The sequence below is a fragment of the Neophocaena asiaeorientalis genome, unplaced genomic scaffold, assembly GCF_003031525.2.
Source record: "Neophocaena asiaeorientalis asiaeorientalis breed wild unplaced genomic scaffold, Neophocaena_asiaeorientalis_V1.1 scaffold24, whole genome shotgun sequence".
NCBI classification, from domain to species: domain Eukaryota; kingdom Metazoa; phylum Chordata; class Mammalia; order Artiodactyla; family Phocoenidae; genus Neophocaena; species Neophocaena asiaeorientalis.
Genome location: NW_020185317.1, coordinates 2,135,902 through 2,159,583, shown reverse-complemented (window position 1 = coordinate 2,159,583; position 23,682 = coordinate 2,135,902). Strand labels below are relative to the sequence as shown.

The 23,682-nt window shown below is 33.7% G+C and overlaps 1 pseudogene; it reads right to left on the bottom strand.

The window, feature by feature from the left end:
* Positions 1-803: 803 nt before the first annotated feature.
* The window catches only part of LOC112392133 (3-ketoacyl-CoA thiolase, mitochondrial pseudogene), a 38,990-nt pseudogene continuing 16,111 nt past the window's right edge, over positions 804-23,682 (bottom strand).

The window sequence follows — 23,682 nt, the reverse complement described above, 5'->3', positions numbered from 1 at the left end:
CCATGACAATGATACACCAGAGTGAGGCTAGTCCTGTAATTATTGAAGAAACAGCCATTGCTCATATTAACCAGGGAATGGTTATACTTGTGAAGCTGTGGGTTGGGTAGTGCTTTGTCTATGCTCAGCCATGATTAAGGAATGGTCTTGTTTCTGTCTTTATCCATAAAGATCAAAGAATGGTCTTATCTGAATTTGAGGTTCTGTGAAAAAGTTTATTTTCAGCAGGAGACGCGGAAACCTAGCTGTGAGTGCCAGGACAGCTTGAAGCAACACCAAGGCCTGGCTGAGAGTTGTGAGGCCACAGCCTGCATGTCAGGGGCTTGCTCTCTCTCACTTGTTTCTATTAAAGAATGTTAATGGAATATTCCATTGTAAAGTATAAAATGGAAAAAGAAAATCATGAGAAAATTTAAGAATTCCTCATAAGGGTATTTATTCATGGATTCATTCATCTATTTATTTTTGGAAATTAAGGCAACACATTCAATTTCCTTGCAATCATATGATCTAAAGCATGTGTGGTGGTCATTGGCCAGAATGCAATTTTTTTAAGGCCTTCTATAATTAAACTTCAGTTCAGAAATACATCATATTTAGTGCAAATCTGAGAAAACTTATTTCTGGCCTGAGCTCTTAACTCATGATAAATACATCTTTACCTCATCAACCCTTGATCACACTCAATCACTGTTTCAGTGGCAGGGCATAGCCAGATTTAGCAGCTTCTCTAAAGGTCCCCTGTTCTAACGTGGCCTGGCCAAGTAAAGTAACTGTGGGCCATGGTGGGCTCCTTTCTCTTCTCAGGCTGGGCTCTGCATGCTGAGTGTCATAACTTGGCCAACTCCAATGCAAGCTTATGCCCCTGCACATTTTCCACCTCCACATCTTAATTCATGAACCATGTGTGCAATAATGCTTGATCCAGATCCTCCCAATGGCTGATCCCAAGTAATGGCTCTTCCATTTAAATTGGTTATACCTGGGTCGAGATCCAAGCTCTTCTCAACTGCCAAGTATTGGGGAGGAAAAGCTCCATTTACCTCTACCAAATCCACGTCCTTAAGACTCAGTCTTCTTTTCTTTAGTGCCCCATTGGAGGTAGGGACAAAACCAATATCTATGACAGAGAGATCACATCTAGATACAAAACAGCTCACAATTCTTGTCAGTGTAATGTTATGCTTTTTAGCAGCATCTTTACTAGCTATGAAAGCATCAGATACTTATGGTACATTCCTTACACGGATGGTCCCTTCGTCCTTGAAAATTGGAGGAAGTTTATTTAACTGCTCCAGGCTCGTTGGGACCAAACTGGCTCATGACTTGCATTGTTTTCCTGTCCTTGTCTTTACCTCAACTGGTACCATCTCATTATTAAAGTAGCCAGCATCTTTAGCAGCTTTCCATCTCTGCTCTGACTACAGGGTGTATTTGTTACATTTTTCTCTGCTAATTTTATGTTTTGCAGCAAGATTCTTTGCAGTAATTCCCATGGGGATTTGGAGATGCTGCTCTGTTAATGCTGCTCGCAAAGAATCTTCCAGCTTGAGATCTGATCAAAACTTGGCTCTAAAACGCACGTTTCTGACACAGTAAGGAGCCATATTTTTGGCTGTTCCACACAAGACAACTTCAGCATCTTTAACACACATTTCCTGACATCCATTCACAATGGACTGGAAACCAGAGCCACAGAGCCTATTAACAGTGAGAGCTGAGGTCTCTTTCGGAACTCCCACATCAAACTGACGTGCCTTGCCAAGTATGCAGCATCTGAAGAGCTATTTGCCAGTTTATTATAAAGGATACAACTAAAGAACAGACAGATAGAAGAGATGCATAGCGCAAGATATGGGGAGGTGGGGTGTGGACCTTCCACACCCTCTGGTCACCCACCTGTCCCAGCACTTTCATTTGTTCACCAACTTGAAGCTCTGATGGGTTTATTCTTCATTCATAACAGAAGGATTTGGAAAAACAATGGAATTCATTTTTAATAGTAGAATTTTTGTTAATCAATTTCTGGAGAGGACAGTATCATTTGATGCAATGGGAGTTATAGGTAGAAGTTTTAATCTGCCTCTAAAAATTTGGCAAATATAAAGTTAATCTCCCCTGCCCTCCTAGTATTTGCACTTGAGATTTTCTTTATATTTAGTTTCTAAGTTAAAGGAATCCTGAATGAGAGGAATTGAAGACACATGTTTAAAATATAAAATTATAATTTTCAGTGCCATCACTATATTATATTTTAAAAGTTCTATGTCTTATGCTGCATTCACAATACTTCTATAGTATATAGTTTAAGAGCCATCTTATCTTACTCGATTGGAACAATTATTTGGTAAGTTAATTGAAAAGTAGGTTAAAGTAGGAACCATATACAAACAAAAAATGTACGCATACCTTAAAAATTTTATTTCAAGTTAAAACATACACATGCACCTTATGATGTAGGGACAAAGCCTTTCTTTGAAAGTTAGTTTACTGATTTATTTTCCACATTTTGCATAAAAGACATCCTAAGGCCTCACACAACATCTAGCAATGGTTTCATTAGGTAAAGTAAGAAGGGCAGAAGGTGTGGAGCAAAAGAGAGGCACTTATTAGCCACAGTTATTCAGTTGGTATATTTTCAAAAGGGAATTGAAACCTTCAATTAATCTCAAAGATTATATGAAGACATATTAAGAGAGTTTCTGTATGTTCTATAAATAAAGTGGATACAGTCCACTTAATGAATAAGGCTTTTATATATTATCTGCAAGGGCTTATAATTATTTTTAAGTATTTTATAGCCTTATGTCATAAATCTTAGTGTCTATTCATTAGGTGTGTTTCTGTTGTTGTTTGTTTATATATATATGTGTATATATGTCCCCTTTCCTTACTTAAGGTACTACTGCAAAGTATTTTGGGAAATTTAGAATAGAAAGCAGAATTCTCAACAGCAGGTCCATTTAGTTGGTTAAAATATGTTTATAACTAATCTTTTAAAATATATACTTGTAGAAATATAATTTTCAGACAATGTTCATCTATTATATATATATATATATATATATATATTTCCCCCATAAACACCAATTATATGTTGACATCGATCCTACTTGTTAGCTATGCTGTCAGTCAAAACAGATCTGACTGCTCTCTAATGGCATTTGGCAGAAGTAAATGGAGATTAGGGGATAGAGAGATCAGTTCAGGCCTCCAGGACAATCTGTAGCTTTCAATTCCAGCCAATCAGTGACACCTGCATGTGGTAATCATTCTCCTTGGTTACAAGTGCTGGCAGAAACTAGAGACGTGTTTTTCAAGCTTAAGCAAAATGAGCTAAATATAAATGTGAAAATCCTCTTCATTGTAGAATTTTCATCTTCTTTTGAGGGAAAAAAAAGGACAAAAAACAGGGTTGTTTTATTCATATTTTCAATTATTTTGTAGTAAGGTCTATTAAGCTTAAACACACCAATGAAGGATAAGCATGTTGGGGATGATATTTATCTTCTTGGGCCCATGACAAGAATTCAAACTGCAGTCCAGTATCCAACATGGGACTTTAAACGGCTGTGCTGGTGCCCACTACACCAGTCTCCTTTTCAGTTACTTGTTAGAGCTGTGTGAACCTTTCATCTTGTGAAACTTGCCAACCTCAGGAATATTTTATGAGTTACCAGCTTTGCAACTTTTGTAGAATACATTCAAACATCACTTTTACGGGCAGCAGAACTGTAAAATGTCTCTCCAAAGATTAAAGCAAAGTATATAAAAAGGAAACTATGGAAAGAAAACTAGTAGCATTCTCCCATCATTTCCCAGCAAACTCTGGTTTTCTCTAACTTTAAATGAAGTCAGGCCTCGACTTAGGGGTCAGCAGACCATCCTTCTGAGGTTATCATTCTCAATTGAATCTGTCTCCAGAAAAGCAAAAACGCTATAGGTAATAAGCTTCTTCCATTTTTTTTATTCAGGTATTTAACTGCCATTCTTGGGTAAAATAAGATATTACTTTATAATATAGTATTTTTTCTTTTTCTTTTCTCCTCTTTTCCAACTAGTTATCCCAAATCTTTTAACAAATTCTCATATAAAAATGTAATATTTATTTAACAGACGATGAAATATGCCAAAGGTTTTTTTTTTAATAAAGTTCAAAGAGCTTGTAAGAAAGCCACACTATTCTTTTTCCAAATGTGGACAGTAGTGCATTGTTATAATGCCTGTGGAAACCCAGAAGGGCAGCTAGATGCTAGATCTGGTGAATAGGATAAGCCTGGATCTAGATCTTGAATTAAACCCTTTCGAAAATTTGACCTCAGAAAGATTAAAACTGATTTTGTAAGCAGATTTTGGGGAGCATACCTACACAGTTGGCCTTACTTATGGCAAAAAGAGGAAAACTAATAATTATAGAACACCTAGTACATTCCAGGGTCTCAGAGTCACAGAGAGTTTTATTTGCTATCTTATATCCATTCTCCTTTTAGATATTATTTGAGGTCAGTTTTAGAGTCTCCATGGGAATTTGCCCTTGGATTCCTTCAGAAGAGGAGCATGCATGAGACAAATCAAGCAAATATTGAATGGTGAAAATTCAGAACCTGTCTATTGAATGAATGTCAGAAAATTTGGAGAATTTATAAGTAGCAGTTCTTTTTTCTCCTGAACTAGAAATTTAGGAGCTACTGCCATCTTGCTACCAGAAAGAGAGTCTGAGGGTAGTTGTTCTTACTCACTGAAAACAAAGTCAAGATAAGATCAGAGAAAAACCAAGACCTAGAGTATTGTTTAAGCCACTGCATCAAGCTTGATCAGAAGTCACTTCTATCCACGGACTTTTCAAAGGATCAAGTGCTGGATATGAAAGCCACAGCACAGCCAACTGCACCATATTTGTAAACTACGTGGTCAGCAGAAGCAACAGCACCCAACACTTCCTACTCTCCACATAGCAGAGAAAGTTAGCTCTCCCAACTTGCCTCTGTTAGAGTACACAAGATTTCATCAGCATGTTGTTCTTGAAAGGGAAGTGTCAGTTGTTTTCTTTAGAAGAAGATGGAAAGAGAGAAATGAGTAATTGCTGCTCATCTTTCAGATATAATAACCGGTTAACATGAGGACACGATTCACTGCAATATGTCTCACACACTATGAGTGGCTCAAACTGGATAAAACCATGGCTTAAAGCAGAAAGACAAACTGAAGGCCCACCCAATCTATCCAATTTACTTTAAAGTAATTATTAATAATCCCTTTAAAAATGATAAATCTGGAAAAAGCCTAAGCCAGACAGGATGCCAGGATAATAGGTATAAACCAGCACTGTCCTGCAAAGGAAATTATCAACAAAACAAAAAAGACAACCTACTGAATGGGAGAAAATATTTGCTAATGATATGACCAATGAAGGGTTGATATCCAAAATATATGAACAACTCATACAAGTCAACATCAAGAAAACCCAGTCAACTCGATTAAAAAATGGGCAGAAGTCCTGAATTGACATTTTTTCAAAGAAAACATTCAGATAGCCAACAGGCACATGAAAAGATGCTCCACATTGTTACTAATCAGAGAAATGAAAATTAAAACCACAATGAGATATCACCTCACACCTGTCAGAATGGCAATCATCAAAAAGACCACAAATAACAAATGTTGGAAAGGATGTGGAGAAAACACTTGTACATTGTTGGTGGGAATGTAAATTGGCATAGCCACTGTGAAAAACAGTATGGCAGTTTCTCAAAAAACTAAAAATAGAACTACCACATGACCCAGCAATTCCACTTCTGGGTATATATCTGAAAAATACAAAAACACTAATTTGAAAAGGTACATACATCCCAGTGTTCATAGCAGCATTGTTTACAATCACCAAGGTATGGAAGCAACCTAAGTGTCAACAGATAAATGGATAAATACGATGTGGTATATATGTATACAATGAATACTACTTAGCCATAAAAAAAGAATGAAGTTTTGCCATTTGCAACAACATGAATGGACTTGGAGGATATTAGGCTAAGTGAAATAAGTCAGACAGAGAAAGCCAAATACTGTATGATATCACTTGTATGCAGATTCTAAAAAAGTAGAACTAGTGAATATAACAAAAAGGAAACATACAGATATAGAGAACAAACTAGTGATTACCAGTGGGGAGAGGGAAGGGGGTGAGGGAAAAGACAGGGGTAGGGGATTAAGGAGGTACAAATTATTATGTATAAAATAAGCCTCAAGGATGTATTGTACAACACAGGGAACATAGCCAATATTTTATAATAATACAAATGGAGTATAACCTTTAAAAATTGTGAATCACTATGTTGTACACCTGTAACTTATGTAATATTATACATCAACTATATCTTAATTAAAAACAAAAAGCACAGGACTGTCCTGGGAAACCCAAGATGTACAAATCATCTAGCTACAGGGAATAACAAAACTCATGGGTGAGGTATGTACAATGACCTGTGACCTTTGGCTAATATGTAACGAAAACATGACTTTATTAATTCACTTAGTAAACATCATTGTGTAGACTATCATGCAGCACTATGATACATCATAAGAATAAAAAGATAACCAGAATAAAATTTCTTACCCTAAAATAACACGTGTTTATCAATGGAGAAAGACATATTTGCAGATAGTTATGACACAAACATTGCAAGTAAGGTATTGGCAGGGATAAAATAAGCACTCAGATTGAGTACTGAACTCTGGGGAGGTGGGAGAAAAAGTAACCAGAAAAGCTTAAAAAAAGAAGTGAAATTTGAGCTGTATAACAGTGGAATAATATATATTTGGCAAGTAACTAAGAAAAAAAAGAGTTTAGTCTTGAGTAAGGGAATGAAAGACATGGAATCATGGGGTCTAAAATGGCTTAATAACTTTAGGTTAATTTTGTCATGAAAATATTAAATCTTTCTAAGACTTATTTTCACCAAGGTGAAATGACGAAGAATAATACTGAGAGGCATTTTAGTTAATAAATATATCGCATCTTTTCAGAATCCATTGCTTGGTAGATTTTCAGCAAATTCATTGGCACTCTAGGATTTCTAAGATTGAAATAAATTTACAAAGGTCAGTTTTTATAAGTGAATTTAAGAAAATATTTCTTGTTTTCAACATAAAAAAACTTTGATTTAAATCCTGGAAGCCAAAAGTGTTATATTTTATTGAAAGTGGAAAAAAAATAAAAGAATAGGAAAGCAATTCCCTTAGGAATTAAAGAACATTTTTATTCCCCTTTTATACAGTATGGCAGTTTCTACTTTTAGTGTTCCTCTTTAAAATATAGAAGTAACCTCACCATGAAAATTTTATGTGTAGAACCAAAGAATAAACAGCTTTCACTGCTTCCCACCTGTATGCACACAGAGCCAAAAGAGTCCTTTCACTTAATTAAACCAAATTAAATTTTAGAATAACTTTAGAAACACTTACCTTCAAAATAACTGAGGTGGGCACTTCTCTCTAAACCCTCTGCTTGCCAAGTTTTCCCCATTAGACAAGCTTTTACATTATGTCATTAAAATCCTTCTTCTTTACTTAGTATAAATTGTTCAACCCAGAGGTTGTTATTTTTACCTAAGTCCAATATGTTCTGTTTTCTTATAATGACCTACTGTTCTAATCTCTTATTTAGTTTATGATGTACTTTGTTTTTATTCTAATACATGGTATTAATGTTTGGTATTTTAAATGTCTGGACCATTAAGTACATAATGAGTTACACTTTTTTTTTTATCTTTCACAAATGAGTTAAATAGGAAGAGAAAAATTTAACACTATTTTTGATCTATATAGAAATATAGCATAATGTAGAAATTTAATAACACCTTACTTTTGTGATTCTATTAATTTGCTGGGCTGCCATAACAACGCATCAAAAACTGTGTGGCTTAAACAACAATTTATTGTTTCACAGTTCTGGAGACTAGAAGTCCGAGATCAAGGTGTCCGCAGGTTTAGTTCCTACTGAGGCCTGTGAGGGAGAATCTGTTTCTGGTGATTTGCATGCACTCTTTGGTGTTTCCTGGCTTGTATGTGCATCAACCTGGCCTCTGCCTTCATCTTCATATGGAGTTGTGTGTGTGTGTGTGTGTGTGTGTGTGTGTGTATGTCTGTGTGTGTGTGTATGTCTGTCTCCATGCCCAAATCCCCTCCTTATTTTCAGGATGTAATCATATAGGATTAGAACTCCCTCTATTGAACTCGTCTTAAATTGATCATCTTCAAGGACCCTATTTATAAATAAGGCCACATTCACAAGCACTGGGATTTAGGACTCCAACAACTTTTTGTTATTAAACCCATAGGAGTGACTGGGTTTTGAAATGTTTTTCTTAAAGCAGACTGAGAAAATGCTTAACTGTGGGTCATCATGCCTGGGTTTAAATCCATCCCCTATCATTCATGAAGAAATCATATAATTTCTTCATGTTCTAAGCTTTTGCAAATATACCTGGGTATTTAGGCTCTGCTTTATCTTACCTGTATCAGGAATGAAGATAAGATGTCAAGGAAGAAAAAATTGGAATGGAAACTTTTAAAGGGTCTTAAAGAAAAGCAGAAATATTAAGAAGAGAATAGAAATAAAGTAAAGAGGTAAAAGGTGCCCAAGGAAAAGTGGTCGATATGGAAGAGTGACAAAGAAAATCCAATTTATAATTGGATTTGCTGAAGAAGATAAACAGTTCATGAGATCTTACTTCTCGTTCTGTTGTCTGAGAGGTGCTAGAAGACAAGGCAATGAGGTAACAATCACAAACCCAGAGCCAGATCCTGGTTTCTAAATACTCTCTCTCCACTAATAGGAACTAGAATTATTTGGAGAAATGTCTGATTCCAGGCTGGAGCAGGAACAGTACAAGATGAACTTGGATGATCTTGTTTCTGAATGTAAGTACTCAAAATTGAGACACACGAAAAAGACACAGAAGCCAGCTTGAGGAACTCCCATGGCTAAATATGATGCAATTCAGCATCGAATTAAATAATGATAGTAAAGGATTATAGCTTCTTAAATGAATTAACTATTATGGCATATTTAATAGTTTATAGTAGAGCCCTTTCTTATAGTAGAGGCTCAAGTAATAAATAAGAAAGGAATGAAGAGATCCAAAAAATCACCATTTAAGAACTATCAACATTAATTGAGGCAAGACTCATCAATGGATACTAAAAGAAGTGAGTGATACTTTGAGGTGTCACAAAATATTTATACGATCTCAATATAACTCCTTACAAGATAGTGGAAAAAAATTGACAGGAACAACTTCATAAAGTGATCAAGTTAACATAATGAATCATGAAACATTTCAATAACATATGCTAACTGACATAAGACATTGAGAATAGCACGATATTGCTTCTGTGGTGTTTCTGACAAAAAAAAAATCTATAACCTGGACATATCAGAAATTCCAAAGAGAGATGCATTTTATGCAAAATTACTCTTCTCTAAAAAATAAAATTAAAAACAAAAAGTTAACCTCCCAAAATAAAAGAGACTCAAGAGACGTGACAACTGAATGCAAGGCATGATTCAGGATTTTCGGCATTTTCTGTCATATAAATTGCATTATTGGGAAAATTGTCAAAATCTGAATAATGTCTTCAAATTAGAGAATAATGCTGTATCAGTGTTAATTTCCTAGTGTTGTTAAGTGTGCTATATTCAATGAAGTATTTACAGAGAAAGGGACATAATATCAGTAACTTATTCTCATGAGAAACAGAGAGAGAGATGAGGGAATAATCTGGGTGAAGAGTATACGAGAATTTTTGTATTTACTCTTGCAACTTTCTGTATATCTGAAATGATGTTAGAATTAAAAAATAAAAAGTTAAAAGGTACTCATATAATCTCTTACATGGTAGAGAGTAAGACTTGAAGAAAGAGAAAAAGTGTTACTCTTGAATTAAGAGAAGAAAGAAATAGGTTGTAGCTTGTAAGAGTGAAAAACTATGACACAAGGGGGATAAAGGAGAATTTCAGCACCACTTGGACTTACAAGATTTGCAGAAATGGGTACACCAGGAAAGGGCAGCAGCAGATGCAATTGGGAAGTATTGCCTTTATGAAATTTTTCCAGGAGCAGAGAGCAAGAAACGTGAAGAGGTGTTTGCAAAGAAGAAAGTGAACATGTTAGAAAATACATGTAACCTGAAAATGTGGGCTGAGAAAAAGAGGGTTTTTCCAGTGGGCTGAAGTCTTGAATTATGCATACAAGGGCGTGAGCTAGTGACATTTTTCTTATTATTTTTAATATAAGCATGATAGAATGATAGAATTGGCAAAGGTTAGAGAAAATGGGATTACAGAAAGTATACATGTGCCCAGAGGGTCAACATGTCCTGGACTCACAGTAGGCTCACACTGGTATTTCTAATGGTTGTTGTGTTGTCTTAATGACAGAAGATCTTGAATTTCTGCTCCCTCTGCTGTCACCTACTTGAGCCTTTTATTTCTTCTGACACCAAGCTTACCAGATTTTTCAGCTTGTTTCTAATTTTGGAAAACCGAAGTCATCTACTATCTTTCTGATGATCTAGGGTACAGAACGATTTTGCAGGACTCAATTACCAGATTATAGGTCTTCATTTTGACTCTTGGACCTTGAGTATCTACCTAAATTACTGCCTCTGTTAATTGGATGGACTCTATATGTGACCACATTTGAAAAAATATTTACTCCAACTTAATTTCATGGCCTTCATTTCTGTTACATTTTAAAGAACTTCAGCGACTCTCTTATAGTATTTAGAGCTTCAGTTAAAATTATAGATAAAGAGCTTCCCTGGTGGTGCAGTGGTTGAGAGTCCGCCTGCCGATGCAGGGAACACGGGTTCGTGCCCCGGTCCGGGAAGACCCCACATGCCGTGGAGCGGCTAGGCCCGTGAGCCATGGCCACTGAGCCTGCACGTCCGGAGCCTGTGCTCTGCAACGGAAGAGGCCACAACAGTGGGAGGCCCGCGTACCACAAAAAAAAAAAAAAAAATTATAGATACCTGCCTATTGTCACCATTACTTTTTTGGATATCCCTTTTTTGTTCACCCCGAACTTATCAGGCCTAACTTCTTACGTTTACTGACTTCGATGTATAAACATTATTTTATTATCCAAGGGAGAAAACTCCTTTCACCTTATTTTTCTAAAGAATATGTCAAAATATGATCTTTTGGTTCTTATAACAGAAAATAATGGAAGTATTTCTACTTAAATATATTTTCTGTGGTTCACTTAAGCTTAAATAGGCCAGTTATAATTTACATATTGTGTGAATATTTGTAAAATGTAGAATCTATGCATTTTATTATATAGACTGTTTTAGAGCTAAGTCAATTTACATATCTAAATCAAAATTTACTAATGTTTTATTTAAATTCAATCATGCTTTAAAATGCTCAGAACCACGACAAGGGTGAGATGATCTTATACAAATTTCCCTTTGCACTAACTATTTTTCAATCTATTAATGATATCCTAATATTCTAATTGAATATTGGAAATATACATAGATTGAATCTTAAAATGGTTATTTTGAAGAGACACATTTAAATATGATCAAAAGATGACATCTGTTATAAGGAATCAACGAAAAGTTATTGAACAGGTACCAACTTGTCTAGATAATTGGTTTTCATCAAGTTTCAATACAGAATGACACAAGTGTAGGCAATGACAGAATATTTGGAGCATTGGTCATCCAAAAGAACTTGAAAATAATTTTCAAAATCCATCAGGAGTTAAATCCACAGGGATGGTAACTGTGAATGATTATGTAAACATTCATCAGGGTAACTATCTTTCAGGGTTTCACATCCCTTGAACCACTGAGAACACAATTCCTATTTCTAGTTGCTGACTATTTGCAGGGTTTTTCAATTAATATGCTTCAAAAATATGAATTTCTGATTGTGCCATAATTATGCATAACCCAAAAGCACCACATAAGGATAAAAGATTTCAACTGATTTTTTAAATAAGAATTTATTTATGTCACACATGCACCCCAATGTTCATTGCAGCACTATTCACAATAGCCAGGTCATGGAAGCAACCTAAATGCCCATCGACAGACGAATGGATAAAGAAGATGTGGTACATATATACAATGGAATATTACTCAGCCATAAGAAGGAATGAAATTGGGTCATTTGTAGAGACACGGATGGACCTAGAGACTGTCATACAGAGTGCAGTAAGTCAGAAAGAGAAAAACAAATATCATATATTAACGCATACATGTGGAATCTAGAAAAATGGTACAGATGAACTGGTTTGTAAGGCAGAAATAGAGACACAGATGTAGAGAACATATGTATGGACACCAAGGGGGGAAAGTGAGGGTGGTGGTGGTGGTGGGATGAATTGGGAGATTGGGATTGACATATATACACTAATATGTATAAAATAGATCACTAATAAGAACCTGCTGTATAAAAATAAACAAAATTCAAATAAAAAAAGAATTTATTTATGTCATAGTTCTTTCTCAAAAATTGCATTATTGAATTTTACCTATTTATACATGGCATGCAGTTTAAATACCCAAAAATTCCAAAATGAAATATAGAATGTTTTGAATATTCAGATTAAAAATGTAGGTGAATAGGTAGGTTGATGAATGGATAGATGAATGAATGGATATTAGATTAATTGAAATATACATAGATAGCTAGACTGCTAGCACCAGAGAAAAGTCATAGTGAAATGGTAATCTCAAGTGTCCTGGAGTCCAAGCATTTGCATTCAAGTACTACGTAAGTCGTTTACTACCAGCATGCACTGGGGGGATTTACTTAACATTTCTGTCTTGTTTTACTTATCTATATAATAGATAATTTTATCTGTGATTAATTTTAGTACATCCATTAATATGAATGCACTGAAGATTAAATCAATTAATCAAGATAAATGTACCTGTAGGTATTATTGCATTAGTTTGCTAGGGCTGCCATACAAAATACCACAGACTAGGAGGTTTAAACAACAGAAATTAATTTTCTCACAGTTCTGGAGGCTGAAAGTTTAAGATCAAGATGTCAGCAGATTTGGTTTCTCCTAAGGCCTCTCTCCTTAGCTTGAAGATGCCATGTTCTCACTGAGTACTCACACAGCCTTTTCTCTATGTGTGAGCATCCCTAGTGTTTCTCCCTCTTCTTCTAAGGACATCCTATGACTTCATTTAACTGTATTGAAATTTTTAAAGGTCCTATTTACAAATACAATCACATTGAGGGTTAGGGCTCCTGCATACACATTTTGGAGGGACATAATTCAGTCCATAACAGGTATTAAATATTATTAATGATTGGTATATGATTGATTATTTGGACCACGATTAAGCAATAGTGGCCAAAATGGCAAAACTGAATTTATGTTTCAATGAATAAAAGTTCTATTTATTGTACAGCTAAAGGTCTGAGAATAAATATATAATGAATAATATGCAGTTCCTTTGCCTAGAACCTAAATCCAGCATGGAGATGGCTCCTTCAAACTATAATCAAAACTTTGAAAGGTGGCCCCCAGTATCATTCAAACTAGTGCTGGGCTCAAGAATTCATATTGTTTCAATTGTGAGAAATCAAGTAAATATTGCCTCACCCACTTTTGTCTGGCTTCAAAATATAACATTATGTTTAAAGTTACCTGTGATGGCAAAAGAAATGATTGAACACTTTTTGCTCAATCTATACTATTCAGTCAATAATACTGTTATCTAATTGCAATTGATATCCTGATGGAAATAAATGCATTAAAATATTTTTAATGGGACATTTTTAATATTTATATAGTAATTTCTTAATAGAAAGATGATTTTGATAGAGATAGAATAAGATAGTTACACAGCTAGAAACCCCACGAGGGGGAGATAGATAGAGAGGGACTTCAGGAGATGACCATAAGCTAGACACCAACCAGAAAATGCCCAGAACATCTGGCAGCTAAGCGACAATCAGAATACTCTGAAACTAAACACACTTACTTAGCCTACTACTGCAGAAAAATAGATACAAGAACTGCATTTGGCCTTGGCAGGTCTATAAGATAACAGACCCTAAGAAAAATTGCATTCTTGCATGTAGCCAAAACAGGATAATAGGTAAAAGGGGAAAGAAACTAGGTGAAAGGGTCCATTATGCTGAAACTTCAGATGAATTACCATATTTTAGTATATGCTACCACCTTTTACTAATACACATATGATTTAAATAGTGCCATAACAGTCCCTATTAGACTATTTAGAGTTAAAGGAGGAACTAATGATGTAAGCCTTGATGTCTACCTAAGAGGGAGGAAGAAGGTGGTAGCATATACTCCACTTTTTCTTTAATTATAAAAATGTAGCTCTCTTTGTTCTCAGGGCTTTGCTCCCTTGCCTGCCTGCTTGTATCTCTTACAAGCTTCCTATGCTAATAAATTCACTCTTTGCTTATCACTTTGTCTCACACTGAATTCTTTTTGTGCTGAGACAAAAGAACTTGAGCTTCAGTAAGTCCTGACACCAGGTGAGCAGTTTTAATTAAAAGACAGTGGGTTCGATTCCCTTCCTAAGTCAGGGATTGTGGGTTCAAGTCCAATCTGAGGTGTGGCTGGGTTCAAGTTCCAGCGGAGGAGGAGTGAGGTTTCCATTTTAAAAGGAATTACATTACCAAAATATTTTGATATCACTGTAGATTTTAAAAATTCAATAGTTTATTAAATTGCCAGGATATATGAAGAATTCTGCTCTTTCAAGTAAAATCAATGGTTAATAAAATTTGGGCAAAGATGAATGTGTGTACACACATATACTATATATATACACACACATACACATAATACGTATGTATATGTGTGTGTATGTGGGTGTGGGTGTGGGTGTATAGTCTTATGACAAAAAGAAAAGTTAATCACAGAATTCTTTATTTTTCTCAATTGAATAAAAAGTCGGTGATTATGTTCCCTGTATATCAAGTTTGTCATGTTTTAACCTTCTCAACTTTATCTTTAAATAATTCACAAGCAACCGTTTTATGTCTCACATATTAAAAGAGCACATTTACTTTTTTTGTTCTCTATGATTTTTATTGTGTTTCCCATTTAGCCTTATCAGTTTTGAATACTTGGTTCATTTCCACCTCTATCTTTTTCCATTCCAATTATTTTCAACAAAACTGCCAGGCGTTTTTTGTCTGCTTAGTTTGACCCTTAACATAGTTAAATATCATCTTTGAAAACTGATGGTAACACAGTAAAAACATAAGGCATTGGGTTATTTTGGTGGGTTGAGTGTTTCAAAGAATGGCCACTGCTCCATTGTGGAATACAGACTAGACAATGATGAGAGGGCAAATGCCAATGACTGATAGTATGTAAAAGGCAACCCTCCAGGATATCATAGGAATCTTTGGAACCTATGTTTTGTCTTTAGTTCAGTTTTTCATAGAATGATCATGCTAAGATGCTTCTGTCTTCACAATGGTTTTCCTCATGTTTCCCTTTTAGTTTATTAAATATTCACCTTGGGTTTCAAGGGAGGTTACATATTGATGCTCTACTATTTTCCAATACATTTGGTTAAAAGGGAAATTTGATTTGCTATATTTTTCTGTGTGTCTGGGGGCATCTTGCTGATATTATGCATGTTACACTCCAAATTAAATCTCGTCAAAATGCCACAGACACTTTACTGATTAATATACTAAAATGATTACTTTCCAAAGCATGCTCTGTTTATAGAAAGACTGTTACAAAAATTCCCAGTAGATATTTGTTTGAAAGACATTTTACTGACTCAACACATGTACCTTTTTTTGAATATTTTATGGAAAAATAAAACATCTGTGATTGACATCTGTATTTTTAGATGGTGTTTCTAGCAGTTTATTTGAATTAGATATATTCAGAAATTTTTGAGGAATATTTTATTGTATAAACAAAAATTGAGTATGGCAACCTGATTTGGGTTATTTAGCTAACTCCTAATACTAATTATCATATTTTAAAATATTTTGATAATGGAAAAGTGCTCCAATTTTGAGTGATATTTTAATGGTAGACATTTTGAAAAATCCATTCAAATAGAAACTATATCACACTTATTGTTGATGTTTTCCTTCATGCTGATAAAGCTAATTAGTGTAACACTTCCAACCTCTTTCTGCCCCTTTTCTTAATTCTGTTTTAGGAAAGGTGTTATGGCTTGTCTGGCTTGCAAATTTGGCAATAGAAGAACAAGCTTGCTCACTCAGCTCTATTCTTATGCCTCGTGGAGATTATCTACCCACAGAAAACCCACATTTTGCTCTCTTCCCTCCAGGAGCAGATTTGTTTTTTGGTAGAGGGACATCTTCCCTAGCCTGACACTGCTGTTCTGTGGAGCTCTGTAAACAGTCCAATTTGGCTTTCTCACCAAGATCTACTCTTACCTTAGCCCTTCAACAGTAATAAAAGCAGTGTATTATATGTACTAGCTTCATGTGGCTTGTCACTTATTTCTCAACTGTTTCATAATATTGCAAACATGAAGATTCTAATAATTTAGAATGAGCTTAATAGAATTTGCTAAAATTAACTATAATTATATGTCTAAATTTTAATATTCTTCTTCCAAATTCGGCAGAAAAGACAACAATAAAGAAAATAGAGATAAGTTAAATAATATAAACATCAAATTTTATACATATTATGTAAAACATAACAGATAATTTCTAACAGGTAACCTTATTTCTCTTTTGCCCATGAAATAGTTTTAAAAATTAATGCACATGAGATAAAAATAGAAACAGAGGAATGTTGAAACCTCTGACTAAAGTTGTGAATGAGTCTATTTCTTCTTGTATTTCTATCAGTTTTTGTTTCATGTATTGTGGATTTCTTTAATTTGGTGTAAAAACATTTAGGATTGTTACGTCACCATAAAGAATTGACATTTTATCAGCATAAAATTTCCATTTTTATCCCAGCTAATGTGTTTTGGCTTTTTGTCTAATATTAATATATTCATTTTAGTATTTTGTTTAGTGTTAGAATGCTGTGTCATATTTATCCTTATGTATGTATCTTATTTGTATATTTGTGTTTAAAGTGGATTATGTATAGGCAGTATATCATGGAGTCTAGCTTTTTTATGTATAATCTGAAAATCTTTGCCATTTAATTGGGGTGTTTAGATAATTTACATTTAATAGAATTATGTAATTTTATATATCTCATATATAATATATAATTGAGCGTAAATTTATTATTTGTTTTCTCTTATTCCATCTGTTCTTGTTCTCTTTTCCATATATTTCTGTCATCTTCCTTTGTTGGTTTTTAATTATTGAAAACAATAGTTGTTTTAGAGTTGACATTTATATGACTTTAACTTATCACACTCTGTTTTCAACTAATATATTACATATGCTGTAAGAACCTTATGTTCTGTTCTAATAGGACATTTATTTTGCCCTAGTAGCCTTTTTGCTATTGTTGTCAGATGTTTTACTTCTACATATGTTATAAACCTCCCAATATATTGTTAATGTTTGTTTTTTAATTGTTGACTTTGAAGATTGTTGTCTTTTTTATTTATTTTTGTTTTGGCTGCACCATGCAGCATTTGGGACCTTAGTTCCCCAACCAGGGATTGAACCCACGCTCACTGCAGTGGAAACATGGAGTCTTAACCACTAGACTGTTAGGGAAGTCCCTGAAGATAATGTTCAAAATGACAAGTCATTTATACTTGTCCACATATTTACCTTTTCTCAGTGAGTTTTACTCCTTTATGTAGATTCAGGCTTCCATCTGAGTGAGTTTTTCTTTCTACTGAAGACTTTCTTTAACATCTCTTGTAGTTCAGGTCTTCTGGTGATTAATTGTTTCACTTTATATATGTCTGAAAAAGTCTATTTTTCCATCACTTTTTAAAGGTATTTTTGCTAGCTATAGAATTTAACAGTGATAAGGCTGTCCCTCTCTGTTTGTTTTTCCTTTTGGTAATTTAAATTTGTAACTGTCTTTTGCAGTTTTTGATGAAAAGTCTTCTGTAATTGTTCTTTGCTTTTCTCTGTGAAATGTTTAATTTACTTTAGCTGTTTTTTAAGATTTTCTCTAAATAATTTAAGAAATTAAATTATGATTTATTTGGTTGCAATATTCTTTTTATCACATGCTTAAAATATACACATAAAAATAATCAAAAAAATAAATAAAAAACAAAAACAAGAAAAAAACCACAGAAACAACAAAAAAGTAAAAGAAAAATTAAAAAATATATATATTTGGAATAGTGGAAAATATTTCCACTATTTTTGATGAGATTCTACTTATTTTTTTCTTTTTACCTAGAGTGTATTTGTGTCTATTTGTGATATCTAACAAAACTCTGTTATTGAAGAACCAGTATGATATATTCAAAAAAATTATTCTAGATATGATATAGGTTTGACTTTTTATTTTTAGGTCTATGATCAATTCTTTTAACTATTTTGTCAAGGTGTAATTTACATGAAATAAAATTCACCAGTTTTGTGTGTATAATTTGTTCAGTTGTAGCTAATGTAAACAGTTGTACAACAACCAACAAAGTGACACAGAACATGTTCATCTCCCTACAAAATTCTCTTGTATCCCTATGAAGCCAATCCTCTCCCTCTCCTCTAGCTATTGGCAGTGATCTGCTTTCCATATTACACATTAAAATTTCAAACCTGTGCTCCCTTTTAGGCAATGTATAAAATTAGTACTTTTTGTATATTTTGTCCATTTTTTAGTTGTTTATGGTGGAAGGGCTAATCCAGTGTTAGTTTCTCTACCAGTATGGAAGCAGAAATGTTTATATGATTTTTACTTCAAGATCAAACACTGAAACATATAATAACTCCTTTACTTGACAATTAACTGGATTAATTAACTCACAGCAAATGAAATGGTCTCAAAGCCTGAATTCAGCTTGACATTTATTTCAGTAGTTTTCACTGAGATAGAGGTATTCTCCTACTCTGAAGTTTTATGATCAGAAAGTCAAATGTGGTTATCAAAATATAATTTAAAATTTTTCCAAAATGCTTTGTAATTAATTTTTTAGATTAAAATGTTCCCTTATATTGTACCACCTATTTGCCATAACAGCAATTTTTATTGCAGATCCAAGCTCTTACATATATAGACACACAAATTAACGTTGCCATTTTAAACTTTTCATTTAAAGCTAATAACTGATTCCCACGTTGTGGAGAATATAGAAAAACAACAAAAGTGCCCAAGGAAAGAGTATGTATAAGAAAGACATCTTATGGTAAGCATGCATGGATATCAGCAACTTACTTTTTAACAACAGAGAAGAATCACCAGAGAAAGGTATGCATTTCTTTTCATAAGAATGGATGTTACTTTCCACAGTCCTATATATTCTCCTTGATTTATTTGTTCTTTTGTGCATTTTCACTGCACTTCTGATTCTACCTCCAAGAACAATTCATACAATTCTTCATGGAAATAATAACAACAATCTACAATATTTTATCCATTTTTGCAAGTTAGTATATAGAGTTACCCACTCATAAGTAAAAGCACATACTGTAGGAAAAAAATCCATTAAGGAAATTTTGAATCAGTATTTCTATTGAAATTCACAGCATGATAAAAAGCAAAGCTAAAAAAAATTGTTACCACCATTATAGGATTGGACTTAATGGGAATCTAAGGTATTGCCCTGTCAATGTCAACAACAGAAATTGATTCACTTTGCATTCTTGTCCAGAAGAAAAATCAGTCTAATGTGACATTAAATTACACTTTATTTTGTGTTTTAAGAACTTAGAGAATTTTATTTTTAGGGTAGCATAAGTCGTGGACTCCAAGGGCAGATGCATACACCTAACAAACTATACATGAAAGACGAAAGCACAAACAGCTCTCTGAATTCCAAAAGAAAGCATAGATAGATACAGTAAACCAGTGGCAACAATGCAATAAATTATATTAATCACAAAGTTCTAGGAAAATTGTCTAATTCTACATAAATATGTCTGTATGTTGAGAGAGCCACTGAAGGTTATTTAATTTAGAAATTTAGGATTTCTAAATTTTTGTTGTTATCATTATTGCTATATATTACTGGTCTTCAAACCTTAAATTAGGGCTACTTTCCCTCAGTCTCTTAGATGTTCATATATATTTATAATTTATAAAGTAACCCAGAATTAAATGGTTTAATAATGATTACAGAACTACTATTCATTGTGTACATATAATATGCCATTCAGTTGTGTGCCATGAAAACTGCTTCTAGGCAGAGGGACGTGATATGTCTTGGTGGTTTTCATGGTGTGAATACTACCACCAAGTCTGCTTTCAAGCTGTCAGTGTGATGTCACTGAACAGGAGTTGAAAAAAGATGCATATGTGTGGCTTTTGCATGCCAGTGTGAGCTGGTTCCAGTACAAAATATGTTTGTTGGGAGGATATTCTGCAATGCTTTGAAGTAACGATCATCATCCTTTTTTAAAGATGTGGAAATTGTGGTTTTCAGTATTGTTGAATTTACCAAGTGCATGCAGCTAGAATGGGAGAGAAAGGATTCAAACTCCAGGTCTCTCTCCCTGCAAAACTTAATATCTGTATACATGCATGTTCAAACTCACACAGACACACACACACACATCTTAAGATTGGAATTTTACATAGATAGAGGAAGGCTCTAGTAATATTACTACAGTTATTATATATTTGTATTAGTTATTTGCCTTTCCACTCATTTAATCATATGGACTCACTGAAAGCAAACAAGAAGTAAATAATGAAACTTCATTGATTCTTACTTATGTTTATATCAGGCTTTGAATCTTTACTATATAAGGTTAAACAGGAGTTTTTAAATGATTAAGATGTATGATGCAGTGGTATGTGGCTAGAACTAAGTTGCTTTGGTGTTTCTCAAGCATAACAGTGCTGTGCAGTGCCTTGGCATATGAAACTCTCTCCTAGTTCTGTTCCTGTCAAGTACCCAATTTATGTGACAATTACTAAGCCACCATTTTGGGTATATATTTATATATCTGTTTTTTTCTATAAAATCAATGGAACATGTATAATTTACTTCCATAACTCATTTGAATCTACGTAAGTCTAAATTTATATATAAGGACATATGTTACTGCCATTCATTTGATAAATTAAGTCATAGAAAGTCATTTAATATTTGCATACAAAATAAGGCAACTTTGAAGAGTGCATCTTCTATATAACAATTCACTGCATTAACACATAATTCTGCAAATGAATACTTACTAAAGCATTTTAGAGTCAGAATTAAGACTCTGAAATCTGTAGAGCAGTGGGCAAAAAGAGTGGTCTGACCAAATTGGAATTTCCATTTTCTTTTGATAATGTATTTGATATTCTTTCTAAAATCATGACTCTTGTTTTATCTCAAAGGAAGTTTTACAGACTTCATAATGCTACCTTTTATTTTGGTTTTAAAATTCTGGTGGAAGCAAAGCAATCTAATGATGTGTTTCAGATCTACTCTATCCTCTATAATCAAGTTGCTGAATGCAGTTGCTTTGATAACTTTGATTTGTTGGAGAGACTCAGACCTTATTTTATTCTCGATAAATTCCATCTTTGGAAACATTATACCACAGGCATGAAAATGAATACCCTTTTAAAAAGTTGGCTTTTAGGTATGAGAGTGATTAATTTCTTCAAATTCTGAGTCTATGTTTCCTCATTAAAGAGGAAACATTTTACTGGGAAATGCATCTGTGCTAAGCCCACTTAGGAAGGTTTTTTCCTATTCAAACCTGGTGCTAACAGTATTGTTCTCCTCAACAAGCCTTTTATATTTATTATCCCTTGAAAAGGGGTTACAATATGTCTGCAATTTCTTATTGACTTGGAATTTGCCTAATTGTTTCCCTAAGTGTACTTCATGGAACTGATCTGAAGCATTAAAAGGATTTACACAAAGAAAAATGATGGTCAAATAAATTGCAGAAATGTAGAGCTGAAGAGAAGTTAAATGTTTTCTTAATCACATTTATTTACTCGCATAAAGAATTTTCAAAAACAATACAAAATAAAGCTAACCAAAAAAAGTACGTTCTCTGAAAATGATTTTAGGAAACTCTGCCATATGTGAACATGTAAAGGAAGTGAATGCAAATTCTAACTCCCAGGAACAAAGCCCAAACACACTTTGGGTCTTCTTTTTCCTAAGAGGAAATGGATCACAATCAAGCTAGATAATATTTGAAAGTAAACATAGAATCAAATTCTTATTATACATACTTTTGTTCATAACTGCTCCAATCCTGGTAAGCAAAGCATGGCTGGTATCTTTAAAATATTTCTGTACCCAGCTTATTGCTCATAATTGAATCTAAATCCTAGACTAATTTTCCAAGCTAAACTCTCACCTCTCTCTGACCTGCTCATCCTGCTCTGGCCTATTTGCTTCTCTCTGCCTCCTGAAAATACCAGCCTAGTTTCTGCATCAGTGTTTGGTATATCTAATACATGATTAATATGTATACTAAGGTTGAACCAATTAGTAAATATATTGCAAATAATGAAAACCAGTATTTTCATGATTGGGAAAAGAAGTTACAAATAAGGAAAGATGGAATGAAACTTGGAATGTTGTATTGGAATTGTAGAACTCATAATTTAAAAAAAAAATCAGATGATAAAAATCCATTCTCCTCCCCACCCCAAAAAAAGCAACCACAAAGCAAAAATAACCTTCCAAAATGAAAATGAGACTTAGTATTTATTTTAGAAACTAAAATACAAATTTAGTATTTATTAGTATAGTATCCTATGCAAAAATTTCCAAATATGATACAAATGACTGAGTATCTTTTTTTATGTAACATTTTCTCTTGGATTATTTTTTCTCTTTTTAAAAATTTTGTTCTTTTGGTTCTTTCTCTCTCTCTCTCTACACACACACATGTACATTTACACACACCCCTATATACAGACAGACATTTATGTATATTTTGGCATCTGTGAGAAATAAAATAAAATACAACAGTGGAACAGAAAAGCATGTACACTATAATCTAAGAAGACATACTAAAAATAAAAGTATACCTGAATCTGTATATTGAAAGGGCTTATGTATCAGTGAACATTGACCTAGAAACTTCAAGACGGGTCCTATCAAAATTGTCAGGCAATAAAGATAAAAGAAGAAATGTTTAGGGCCTTCAGGCAAAAAGACCAAGTTTACTAATAAAGGACAAATAATCAGATTGGTGTCAGACTTCTTGATTTTTGACAGAACAGGGAATGTAAGTCAACAAAGAATTCAGAAAATAAAAATGATCCAAAGATTTTTCATCTAGCCAAGCTGCCGTTCAAGAATCAAGTCTATAGGAAGCTACTGAACATGCAAAAACACAAGGCGCACTTAGAAACCTCCTGAGAAATCTACTAGAAAATGAGCTTCTTCCAACCAAGAAGTGATAATAAACATTTTAATAGAATGTATGCATTGAAAATATTTAATTATAGATCAAAGAGTAGAAGTTTGGAACAAAGGCTATAACCAATATAAAACTGAGAAACATATTGACAAGATGTAAATAATACAACTAAAAATGTGGAAGGAGAAGAGAGGGATGGCAAAAGTTAGAATTAAGCTCATAGATTTTTATATAATCGTATGAGAATC